Source organism: Takifugu rubripes, chromosome 4 (assembly GCF_901000725.2).
Source record: "Takifugu rubripes chromosome 4, fTakRub1.2, whole genome shotgun sequence".
NCBI lineage: Eukaryota > Metazoa > Chordata > Actinopteri > Tetraodontiformes > Tetraodontidae > Takifugu > Takifugu rubripes.
The window spans coordinates 99,343-112,860 of NC_042288.1; the positions used below are offsets into that span (position 1 = coordinate 99,343).

A 13,518-nucleotide genomic window follows, 5' to 3' on the forward strand; every position below is an offset into this window, starting at 1 on the left:
GTAGGTGAGGGAGGAGAAGAAGAGGAGCTGGGCTTCAGGTAGGTGAGGGAGGAGAAGAGGAGGAGCTGGGCTTCAGGTAGGTGAGGGAGGAGAAGAAGAGGAGCTGGGCTTCAGGTAGGTGAGGGAGGAGAAGAAGAGGAGCTGGGCTTCAGGTAGGTGAGGGAGGAGAAGAAGAGGAGCTGGGCTTCAGGTAGGTGAGGGAGGAGAAGAAGAGGAGCTGGGCTTCAGGAAGGTGAGGGAGGAGAAGAAGAGGAGCTGGGCTTCAGGTAGGTGAGGGAGGAGAAGAAGAGGAGCTGGGCTTCAGGTAGGTGCGGGAGGAGAAGAAGAGGAGCTGGGCTTCAGGTATGTGAGGGAGGAGAAGAAGAGGAGCTGGGCTTCAGGTATGTGAGGGAGGAGAAGAAGAGGAGCTGGGCTTCAGGTGGGTGAGGTAGGAGAAGAAGAGGAGCTGGTCTGTGGTGGAGCATCTGAAGCTTTGGAGCTGATGGAGCAGGAAGCTGGTTGGTCTCCAGCTCCATCAAGGCTCCGCAGCAGCAGGCCTGGTCCTGTCAAAGCTAAGAAGAGCAGACAGACAGACAGACAGACAGGTAGACAGACAGACAGGTAGACAGACAGGTAGACAGACAGGTAGACAGACAGACAGGTAGAAGAGCTGTCTGTCTGACCTCCACCAAAGAACCCTGGGCAGTCAGGAGGATAAACCTGTTTAAACTGTCTTTACCAGAAACCCAGAACATGAAGGGGGTAAATGTTGAACTTTACTTTCTGGACTAACAACAGTTTGATATTTCTGCCAGACGCCACCCAGAAAATAAGGCTGAGGCAGGTTTAACCCATCAGGAGGTGTTTAGATTAAAAAAGCCGATCCTCAAAGTCAGGAGGGAATTAATGTCAAGATGTTGGGAAATGCACCTTTATAGTTTTTAGCTTCATCACAGTTTTATCTCCCACCTAGAGGGCACCAGGAGCACTGTGAGAGCCATGTTCTTTGACTTCTCCAGTGCCTTCAACACAATCCAGCCATCATTGCTGAGAGGGAAGATGGAGGGAGCCGGAGTCGACGGTCACCTGGCTGCCTGGACCACCGACTACCTCACCAACAGACTACAGTACGTGAGGCTCCGCGACTGTGAGTCCGAGGTGGTGGTCTGCAGCACGGGGGCACCGCAGGGTACAGTTCTCTCTCCCTTCCTCTTCACTCTCTACACATCGGACTTCAACTCAGACAGCTGCCACCTCCAGAAGTTCTCAGATGATACAGCCATCGTTGGACGTGTGTCTGAGGGGAACGAACTGGAGTACCGGGAGGTCATCACCAAGTTTGTCGCCTGGTGTGAACTGAACCATCTACGCATCAACACCAGCAAGACAAAGGAGGTGGTGATCGACTTCAGCAGGAGGGCTCCTCACACTGCACCCGTGAACATCCAGGGTTTGGACATTGAGATCGTAGAGGAGTACAAATACCTGGGTGTTCATCTCAACAATAAACTGGACTGGACTCACAACACAGACGCCCTGTACAAGAAGGGCCAAAGTCGTCTCCATCTGCTGAGGAGACTGAGGTCCTTTGGAGGGTGCAGGTCACTGCTGAGGACTTTTTATGACTCTGTGGTGGCATCGGTGATCTTCTACGCTGTGGTTTGCTGGAGCTGTGGAAGCTCAGAGAGGGACAGGAAGAGACTCAACAAGCTGGTCAGAAGGGCTGGCTCAGTCCTGGACTGCTCTCTGGACGCCATCGAGGAGGTGGGTGAGAGGAGGATGTTGGCCAAGCTGACATCAATTATGGACACCCCCTCTCACCCCCTACACGAGACTGTGGGGGCCTTGAGCAGCTCCTTCAGCAGCAGACTGTTACACCCACGGTGTAAAAGGGAACAGTACCGCAGGTCATTCATCCCAACTGCTGTCAGAATGTACAATATTCACAACTCTTGCTACTCATGTAGCACCAATAACCCAGGGTTGGCATATTTTCTCCGCACTACTTAATCATTCTACCTCCGGAACGTCTTATTTGCACATTCATTTTTCTTCATATCGTCTGACATTCCTTTCTGTATATAATTTTTAATTTCTGTATAATGTACATAGTAATGTACATAACATAAGAGTCTTTTTTTATTCTTTCTTTTAGTACTATACTGTACTGTACACCACAGGCTACTTCTGTAACACACAGGCCATGGGTTATGACCAGGTCCAGGGGACCCACCTACGGACAGGCCATAGGTTATGACCAGGTCCAGGGGACCCACCCACGGACAGGCCATAGGTTATGACCAGGTCCAGGGCGCCCCCTGCTGTGGGTCGGCTGCGTGACATGTTGTTTAAAATCCAAACTGTGAAGGAGGTTTAAACATTCTCTGGACACTGGGTCCGAGGCGTTGTTGATGTGTAGATTAAAATCGCCAGTTATTAAAATCCTGTTGTATTTAGCATAAATGATTGATAAAAATTCTGAGAATTGGCTGATAAAAGAGGTGGAGTATTGGGGTGGTCTGTAAACTGTTATGCTTAAAATAGGAGGGCTGCTAAAAACAAAGGCATGATGCTCAAATGATGGAAACGTATTAAAAGAGACCTCGCGTGAAGACATTTGGGTCCTTGTTATTGAGGCGGTTCCACCTCCTTTCCTGCCCCCCCCCCCCCCCCCCCCCCCCCCCCCCCTTGTAGAAAATAAAAAGATAAAACCTGGGGGGCAAGCCTCCGTGAGAACAGCAGGTGCATCAGTGCCACGTCTCAGTGAGGAGAATACCATCAAGGTTTCTGTCTAAAATTAAGTCGTTTACTATAAAAGATTTGTTTAAAAGAGAGCGCACGTTCAGCACAGCATCTTTATGTCCGTGCTGAACGTGCGCTCATCCTGTCTTTTTATGGGAACAATAAAAGCACTGTTGCATCTGGGAACAGTCCTGGGATTCTGTCCGTATGAAATGATGGTGTCAATGGAGTGAATGAGCTGAGATGTTGATGGCAGACATGGGAGTAGTGGTGGAGGGGCATGTATGGTGCAGCGTGGGGGGGGGGTGAGCGTAGATGTGAGTGTGAGTGGGGGGCAGAGTGGTGGCGTGCATGTGCTTTAACCAATAGTCAGGAGGTGGATGTAGTGCAGGAACGGACAGTCAGGTCAGTGTTCACAGATAGAAGCCGGGACCCCTCATGGTTTGGGTGGAGGCCGTCCCGTTTAAAAAGATGGGGTCTATTTAAAAAGGCAGCAAACTTGTCAACGAAGGGGCTACTGTTGCCCAAGCAGCACCCCTTCAGCCACAGGGGCGGCTGGTGATGACGTCACCGTAGCGAGGTGGGGGAAGCGGGCCCGAGATAATTAGCCGCTTCCCCGTGTCCAGCAGACGGTCCACCAGGGAGATGAAGTCCTGCTTCAGAACCTCCGACTGCTGGAATTTGAGGTCGTTGATGCCGGCCTCCAGGACCAGCGTGGAGGCCGAGGGGTGCTGTGCACTCAGCTGCAGGGCCGAGGATGTAACCTCCGCAACACGGGGGGCACCGGGGTGACAGAAGGTCCGGCCGTCGTGCACCGCCACGTGCCTGACCACCTAAAGTGATGGCCGCCTATGTCTCAGAAAGGAGTTGACTAGAGGAGTGTGGGTCTCCTTTTGTCCTACAATATTGCACTGGTGCTGAGTGACATGCAGCAGTAGAGTATTTTAGTTTCTCACACATACTGGAGGCCAGATGCACCGCAGGTGATCAAATACACACCATTACTAATGTGGGCCACCCCGTAGTTTCTCCCTCAAAAACCTTATTGACCTGGCTCCGTATCCACTCTGTCTGTAGAAATCCCTGCAGCTTCTGGGCCTTGCAGCACAGAGAGGCTTGACCAACAGGTCTTTAACATTTGATATTTTTCTGTAGGCCGCAATGATTCGACAGTCAGAGAAGCTGGAGTGGATGCTCAAGGCTTTTAGACCCTTTAATAATGTCGCTGGACGGAAGTATGTGGTCACCAGGGGAATCATGGAGGAGAAACAGATAGTCCCGGTCTCAAGGAGCTCCTTAAGGGCCTTTCTCCAGAAGGAGCATGAGTGTCCTCTAGTGGAGAGGGCCCAGAAAAATGTCCTGGTGGCCTCCATGAAGTCTCCCTGGTGAATGCAGATTCTGTGAAATCTTGATAACTGTGACTTCAGCAGACCTTTAAAAACAAGTTGGGGGGGGGGTTAGGGTTAGGGGAATGAGAGCTGTACTCCCAGTCTCTCACTACACAGACCACCGTCAGTGTAGCTTTGTATGAGAGATGAGGCGAGGCACCAAGGCCATAATCAGCTCTGGATGGACTGGTTCACGCTTGGACTGAGTCAAGATTTGATAGCTTGACTGATTCTTACAGTTTTTGATCAAACCCCCATCTGCTGATTCCAGGAGATCTTTAAAGGATCTCAGAGCTTCAGATTTATGAAGCCTGCTCAGCCCCCGGCAGCGCTGATGAAACCATTTCATTCCTTCAAAAAAGCAGAACATGAAGCTCCAGAAAAGGTTTTTGGAAGTGGGTAAAAGCGCCACTTTAAAGCCTCCACGCCTCAGAAAACATCCACCTTTAGGATGCCTGACTTTAGAGGATCGTCGGTTCACTCCGAGCACAAGAACAAACATGTTTAACCTCAGTCCAAGAACATCTGACCTGAAATTATCAAAAAGCTTCAGCGTAAAAAGATGGTGGAGAGAAAGCTGCTGGGAGGTTCTCAGAAGAGAAGTGGCATTAAAGCCAGCTGGAAGAGTCCAGCCTGCTTCCTGCTCCTCCAAACAGGCGTCTCCACACCAACACTGAGGAACACGGGCTTCTGTTCTTCCTTCTTCTCTTCTGACTATTGTGTGTTTGATGAATGCAGCATCCACTCACTGCCCCCCCCCCCCCTCATTTACACTGCTCCTGGTTTCACAATGCTCCTCAGACAGATGCAACCAGAGACACTGATGCCGTCAGACAATAAACCGGAGTGTTTTTGTGTCCGGTTATTAACATGTTCCATGCTTTTCCTTCTGCAACTTTTTAGTATTTTTTAGATCCTCCTGTAATAAAGAACTAAAGGCTGACTGTTGTCACGTGACCTGTCTCCGTCTGTGTCCGATGATGGAACCTGCCTGGAACATCTGGTCCACAGAAAAAGCAAAACAGCTCACAGAACTGGTCCAGTTTAGACCCAAAAATGACAATAAATAATGAAAATGTGTGACGCAGTAGAACAATGGACGAACTTTCTATTGGTCATTGACAGTTTCACTCATCGTCATCAGAATTCATCAAAAATATTCAAACCAACAAACTACACACAGAACCGCAGAGTTTAGAGCTTAAAGGGAGCGACAGGTGAAGATTTAAAGCTCAACGCAGCTGAAGAAGTTCCAAAAAGGAGAAATATCATGTGGTGCTTTACCGCCACCCGGTGGACACGCGTGGAACTGCAGCTCAATCAATCAATCAATCAATCAATCTTTATTTATATAGCGTCTTATACAATCAAAATTGTTTCAAGGCGCTTTCCAGAATCCCAGAGCCTGACCCCAGACAAGCAACAGTGGCAAGGAAAAACTCCCCTTTAACAGGAAGAAACCTTGAGCAGGACCAGGCTCATGTAGGGGGACCCTCCTGCTGATGGCCGGCTGGGTAAAGAGAGAGGAGAGGAGGGAGGACAGGTAGAGGATAGGATAGGTAGGAGAGGAGAGGGGTAGAGGAGAGGAGAGGTAGAGTGAAGGGGAGGTAGAGGAGAGGAGAAGGAGGAGGAGGGGAAAGAGGAGAGGAAAGAAGAGGAGAGGGAGAGGAAAAGGAGAAGGAGAGGAGAGGAGAGGGAGAGGAGAGGCACAGAGCACAGAAACACAAACAAAAAATATGCACAATCACTTCAACGGGGCCGGCGGTCATTATGCAGCTCCGATGGCAGTGATACCTGCAAATAAATAGAGGGGGGGGGGGGGGAGCAGAAAAACTACACAAGAATCAGCATAACTAGTCTGCTTGATGAGGAGAGGAAAGGAGAGGAAAGGAGAGGAAACCATGACCCAGTGGAGTGACAGAGGCCTGTCAGGTGATCATGTTTCCGGACCCCGGCAGCCTTGGCCTATAACAGCATAACTAAGATGTGACCTAACGATTAGACGACCCCCCTAAGTATGATAATTTGTCTGTCTATGATAGTAGCTGGAACTACTGAATTAGTAACAGTAAGCTTTTTCAAAGAGGAAGGTTTTGAGTCTGATCTTAAAAGTAGCGATGGAGTCAGCCTCCCGTACCTGGACAGGGAGCTGGTTCCAAAGCAGGGGGGCCTGGACAGGGAGCTGGTTCCATAGCAGGGGGGCCTGGTAGCTAAATGCTCGGCCCCCCATTCTACTCCTAGAAACTCTGGGAACCACAAGTAGACCAGCATTCTGAGAGCGGAGCGGTCTATTGGGCTGATAGGGTATCACTAGCTCCTCCAGGTAGGATGGAGCTAGGCCTCTGAGGACCTTGTAGGTCAGAAGAAGGGTTTTAAAAGTTATTCTAAATTTAACGGGCAGCCAATGAAGCGACACCAGTACAGGAGTAATGTGATCTCTTTTGTCAATACCTGTCAGAACTCTGGCTGCAGCATTTTGGATCAACTGGAGGCTTCTTAAAGAGTTGTTTGGACACCCTGATAATAAAGAATCACAATAGTCCAGCCTGGAAGTAACAAATGCATGGACTAACTTTTCAGCGTCAGGCTGCATCAGTAGCTTCCTGATCTTTGAGATGTTCCTCAAGTGAAACAATAGTTTCAGACAATAGTTAAACGCGCTCCGACACATTCTGACCTCTGCTGCTCCTCCTGGACTCCAGGGCTGCAGAAATATGCTGCTTTTACAAGTCTTTCAAATCTGTCAAGCATCATAAATCTTATTTATTTAGCTTGGTTGAATAATGGTGGAGAATGGTGTCCGAGAAGCGTCTTTATTTTAAAGTGAACAAGAACAGTTCGGTCCGCGTTCACAGAGAGGCGGAAAGACCTCGAGAGAGTCCAAAACAAGTCCGCGAGGAAAACTCTCAAAAGTAGTCCAGCCACAGAAGTCAGGGTTTGGCGATGAGGACGAAAACACTCGGGAGTTCTGTCCTTAAATCTAACGGGAGATTGAAGAGAGACCGCAGGTGCGTGTGTCTGCGGGGCCACTGTGGCTGATGAGCGGCTCCTCCACGCCCCCTGCAGGTAGACACCAGCAACAACGGTCCCAGAAACTGGGAACCCAACAAACCAGTTTTTCAAAGTATTCCTTTCAGACTAAGCAGGAAGACTGAAGACCGACAAGGTGAGTGGAAACGAAGAGTATTGAATTGAAAAGAATTGACATTTGTGTTTGGAGATAAAATCAAGATTTGATTCAACTAGACATATTTAGTATTAGCACAAAATATCGTTATACATTATAAATGAATGGGTCTTATTTAACTTTCTTATAGTCTGGCTTTAGTTATAGTTGAATAGTCTTTCTAAGTGAAGTTTAGTTTATGTTTCTGCTCTTTGCTACTGATCCTAAAAGAACTTTAAACCCTCCCAGAATGCTTTAATGGTAGTAATATATACGCCATGAAGCTGTTGATTAGGTTTTAAAAGTTAAAGTGAAAGTATTCTGTTCAGACGAAGCAGGAAGAGCGACAAGCTGAGTGTAAAGTGAGTATCGTGCTGTTAACGTTGTTAGAGAGTCTTAACAGGTATTAACAACATTTTAAAACTTTTTTGTGACAGGTGAAAAGCTCTTAGAGTTATTAGAGCTGTTCAACAGTCCAGGTTACAGCTGGATATTTTGGTATTACCTGTCAAACAACATCTAATCGTGGGCAAGTTAGCATCTCTCAGCCGGACCAGTTTAAGACAATAAACTAAATAACTAAATCCACACAGGATCACAGGACACCAACAGGATTTTGGGTTCATGTTGCACGTTTTCTCCCAGTGGTTTATTGTTCTATGTTGTGGAACCACTGTGAAAGAAATGCAGGAGTGGGTGTCATTTCTTTCATCTATTTTAAATAGAGCAGTGATCTTTGAGGACTTGGATCATAGAAATAATTGAAGAGGGGAACAAAGGAGGGAAGTTAAAAAGTCCTGACTAGTATGTTTATGTAGCACCAGATAATTTAGTGGCTGAGCTGAGCCTCCACTATCGTGAAAAATGAAATTCATCAGCTCTTTAAAATGAAACGGTGCACAGTCCTTTCACCATGTTGGCCTGTGGAAAACCAGTGTTGTCGGCCCGATGGACCAGCGTCCCCATCGTTGCCGGACCACCGTTGGCCACCAGTTGGGTTTTGGGATCAAAGTGGGGGCGTTTCCTGTATCCGGTTCTCCTCACGGATCCATGACTACAACATGTTGCTGCAAGTGCAGAGACGTTTGCTCTGGAAAGAACTTTAGAGCACATTCAGTGCTGCAGGATGAGGGGCTGGAAAAGGTGCCAGTTCTTTTCTCACTGCAGGGAACAGTTAAAAAAAGCAGCTTAAACTCTGAAAACATGAAAATTATACAGAGACATCAATGATTTATTGATTCAGTTGTTATCCAGAATGGATTAGAAATGTTCCTGTTTGATAAAAATGCAGTGAATTGGGATTATTTAACTCCAACCTCTCCAGATTATTTACCTTCATCACAGTCTCATCACTATTTCTGATGTTTCCTCAGGATGGACGAGGACAGAGCAGAGTCCACAGTGCCCAGCTGGGTGTCCCTGAAGAGTGACCATTCCAAATATAGACTAATATACTTCAGAAGTTCAGAGGAAATGTAAGAAAACTAAAGTGTGATGATGTGTTTGTGTGGCAGCTGTTAGTCACATTAACAGCAGCAGGTTGTGAGTTTATTATTGGAGATGTTTAACACTTAAACCTCAGACAGTCATATAGTTACAGACTTAATGTGAATATTGTTGATTAGAAACAAGAATCAGGTTTAAACTGGAAGATGAATTCAGACATAAATGCTGGAACAATATTGAGTCTTGATCAGGTTCTTTCATCCTATAAATCAAAGGACTAATAGAGATGTGTTTCATAGTGAGAGGGGGGAGCACATCCTATCAAACTGGGACCAGTCAGCTCCACCAGGAGAGTCCTCTTGTTCACAATCTGGAAGCAGATCTGGAGATGCTGAAATGAAGCCCAAACAAAGTAAAACTGTTCAATATGAGATTTAATTTGTGATGTCATGAATTTGTAGTTGTGTTGATGATTTATTACAGATGGAAATCATTGGTTTACTTATGTTCAGGAAGTGATCTGCAGGAGGTGATAGAAGGTCATAAGATGAGTCTGAAGAGAAGATGTGAACATGTGACTGAAGGAACTCATGAAGCAGGAAGTGGAACCCTGCTGAACAAGATCTACACTGAGCTCTACATCACTGAGGGACAAAGTGAGGAGGTGGACACACAACATGAGGTGAGACAGCTTGAGAGAACCTCCCAGAAGAACATCCAGGACACTCCAATCAAGTGCCAGGACATCTTCAAAGTCTTATCTGAGCAACAGAGACACATCAGAGTGGTTCTGACCAACGGTGTCGCCGGCGTTGGAAAAACCTTCTCAGTGCAGAAGTTCAGTCTGGAATGGGCAGAAGGTTTGGAGAACCAAGACATCAGTCTGGTGCTTCCGCTCTCATGGAGGGAGCTGAACTTGATCAGAGATGAGCAGCACAGTCTTCTCTCACTGCTTCATGTTTTCCATCCAACATTACAGAAGATCAGAGCAGAAGATCTGACTGTCTGGAAACTTCTGTTCATCTTGATGGCCTGGATGAAAGCAGATTTTCACTGGGTTTCAACAAGCATCAGGTCATCTCTGATGTCACACAAGTATCGTCAGTTGACGTGCTCCTGGTGAACCTCATCCAGGGGAACCTGCTTCCCTCAGCTCTCATCTGGATCACCTCCAGACCTGCAGCAGCCCATCAGATTCCTCCCTCGTGTGTTGACAGGATCACAGAAGTACGAGGCTTCACTGACTCCCAGAAGGAGGAGTACTTCAGGAGGAGGTTCAGTGATGAAGATCTGTCCAAGAGAATCATCTCACACATCAAGGCCTCCAGGAGCCTCCACATCATGTGTCTGATCCCAGTTTTCTGCTGGATCACTGCTATAGTTCTGGAGGACATGATGACCAGAGACCAGAGAGGAGAGCTGCCCAAAACCCTGACTGACCTCTACTCACACTTCCTGAGGGTTCAGATAAAGAGGAAGAAGCAGAAGTATGGAGGAAAGCAGAGACCAGAGGAACTGACTGAGGCTGACAAAGAAAGTTGGGTCGGCTGGCGTTTGAACATCTGGAGAAAGGAAACATCATGTTCTACTCAGAAGACCTGGAGCGATGTGGACTGGACGTCTCCGAGGTGTCGGTGTACTCAGGAGTTTGTACAGAGATCTTCAAGAGAGAGAGTGTGATCTTCCAGAAATCAGTCTACTGCTTTGTTCATCTGAGCATTCAGGAGTTTCTGGCTGCTGTCTACATGTTCCACTGTTACACCATCAATAAAAGGATTATTGAGTCTTTCCCAAAATATTTGAAACCAAAGGACTTTTTCCGGTTTGCTGGGTTGTATAATTACGATCCAGCCACATCTCTTGATGACTTCCTCAGGAGAGAACTAATGAAATCTCTTGAAAGTGAAAATGGCCACCTGGACTTGTTTGTTCGCTTCCTTCATGGTCTCTCTCTGGAGTCCAATCAGAGGATCTTGGGTGGACTGTTGGATCAGAGGAACAGCCACCCAGAAACCATCCAGAAGGTCCTCAACAACCTGAAGGAGGTGAACAGTGATGAATTCTCCCCAGAGAGAAGCATCAACATCTTCCACTGTCTGATGGAGATGAAGGATCAGTCAGTCCATCAGGAGATCCAAGAGTTCCTGAAGTCAGGGGAGATATCAGAGAGGAGACTGTCAGTGATCCACTGTTCAGCTCTGGCCTACCTGCTGCAGATGTCAGAGGAGGTTCTGGATGAGCTGAACCTGCAGCAGTACATCACCTCAGTGGAGGGACGACGTCGCCTGATTCCAGCTGTGAGGAACTGCAGGAAGGCCGAGTAAGTAAAGATTTCTGGGGCCGGACATCGGCGTTTAAATCAAGCGAGTGGATCATGTCAGGTAGCAATACCCCCTCCAGTGGTCATTCCTTCAATTCTTTATCTCCATTGCAGCGTCCATAAATTAAAAACAACAACAATTCATCCAGAAATGTTCAACACTGGCTGGATATAAGTTCAAAGGTCAATCCAGACAAACCAACATAAGGCAGGAATAATAGGAGCCACAAGTTAACTGACTATCATGAAATTACTGTCATGTCATTAAATAACTTTTGTTTGTTTGTATACATCGTATTCTAACGACAGAAAAACACATTTTAACTAATGACACATAACTATTTTGCTTCATTTGTTCAACGTAAAAACAGCCGGCCTCGTTGGTTTAAATGGGTGTTTTAGGTCTTTGTGGCGGTTCCGTTTGGAGCCTTTATGTGACCCACAAAGTTGTTTGAGCCTTTCCACACCCGTTAGGTGGCAACTTCATCACTAGCAACAAAAGGTGCAGTGAAAATGATTTGAAGGGAAACAGGCAGATATAACAGAAGCTGATGTCATCGATGCAACCAGAGACTCTGATGTCATCGATCGGATCGCTGAATTAAGACTTGACGCATCATCGTACAAATTGGATGAAATGCAAAATATCCAAAGAGCCGATAGACAGATAAAAAGATGCACGTTTCTTTAAACCATTTGCTATAATCATTTTAAATATTGAGTAATTATGAGCTGTTCTAAAATAAGACAAATGTTGAGAATAATTCAGTTGCATTTCAGATCTGATGGTCGTTCAAACTGTTGCTCTACGGTGTTGAATTTAGCTTTTCCAGGAAATGAGCTACATTTGTGTTGAGGTAGATTCTCAGATAAGTTGATGAGAAATCCCAAAGTTTGACTCACTATTTTTGTTTCATACACAACAGACTGTCTGGTAGTTTTCTTTCAAAGAGTCATTGGGAAGTTGTGGCCTCAGCAATGACGTCAAACCCTTCTCATCTACGGGAGCTGAGCTTAAGCCGGAACAAAAACCTGACAGATGCCGAAGTAAAGTTACTGTCTTCTGCAATGATGCATCCAAACTGCAGACTGGAGACGCTCAGGTCAGGAGGCCTCTGCTGGTCTTTTCTAAATTTCTTTACATTTTCTGCTTTTCTCTTCATTTTCAGATTTAGAAATGTGTTTTTATTTGCCCCATTTATTCCTTTTCCAGGCTGGTGAACTGCAGTTTATCAGAGATCAGCTGTGGCTCTCTGGCCTCGGCGCTGAGGTCCAATCCCTCCCATCTGAGGGTTCTGGACCTGCGTGGGAACCAGCTGAAGGATTCAGCAGTGAAGCAGCTCTGTGGTGCTCTCCAGGATCCTCTCTGTGAGCTGGAGACTCTCAGGTCAGTCAGAGATGATCCAGTACTTTCCCAGGTGTAACTAGTTAGACAATAAATGTTTCCATGTTTGATCTTTGTTATAAGCGTAGTGTTACAGTTCTCAGAAAAAAGACCACACAGGACAGATTTGCAGTATTAAATTGGTTGTGGAAATCTGTCCCATGTGAGGATGGTCATCAATGACTAGAAAGGAAGTATCAGTTGTAGATTTGTCTTGTTTTATTTCAGGCTGGCCACAAAACCGCCCAAACATTCAGACCAATCAAAAATGGTTCTTCCTGTCTTTTAAAGATCAGAAGGAAAACTAGAAACCCCAAAAAGAAAGCTGCTGCAGTGTGCCATGCCCCTTCTCTCCTGAGAAAAGCCATCCCAAAAAAGAGAAAAGCCCAAGTGTGAAGTGAGCACCCTGTTAAACCTTGGTACCGAAAGCCTGCAGTCATTCTCATCTGAGGTGGCTTCATTCCAGCCAGAAGCCCAAACCTGCCTCCCTCTTAAAGGGGCAGCAGGTCAGTCCAACCACAGAAACCTTCATGAAGATCTGAAGCTTTCAGCATCCACAATTGTTGCACCTCACTTCCATTGGAGTCCAAATCAGAAGTCAACAAGTTGATTCTACACCGATTCTACACAATGCAACCATTTTAAAAAGGTTTCCATCCATAAGTTTTCACACATTTTTATATAAATCTGTTTGTTCATCGCCTCCTTCTGTTGTAATGGTCATTAAAGAAAATGACCTTATTGGAGTTTTTCTCCTCACAAATATGACTTTCTATGAACGATGCAATAAATGCAGCTTGCAATCTAAGACAATATGGAAGTATGTGTATATAATAGTAGTGGAAGGAGCTCATAAAATAATACATTTGCTCTTCTCATCGAATCTCTCTATGTTATTAAAGAAAAACCTGCTCTTAGTCAACAACATCTAAGACATCAGCCAAAAATCCTAATTTTATACAACATAATATAAAACAGTAGAGAAGAGTCTTTCTGCAGAGACACTGGTGGCAGGAATGCAGAAGTATCACCTGCTCAACTTGGAAGGTGGAGCAGAAACCACCAGCTGAGAAGGTCCTCAGCGAGAGGAAGT

General features: G+C 46.3%; 1 long non-coding RNA gene across 1 annotated transcript; it reads left to right on the forward strand.

The window, feature by feature from the left end:
• Window positions 1–7,251: 7,251 nt before the first annotated feature.
• On the forward strand, window positions 7,252–9,078 carry LOC115249672 (uncharacterized). The gene is made up of 3 exons (XR_003888357.1): window positions 7,252–7,275; window positions 8,649–8,750; window positions 9,021–9,078. It is a non-coding gene; the product is annotated as an uncharacterized lncRNA (long non-coding RNA).
• Window positions 9,079–13,518: the final 4,440 nt, after the last annotated feature.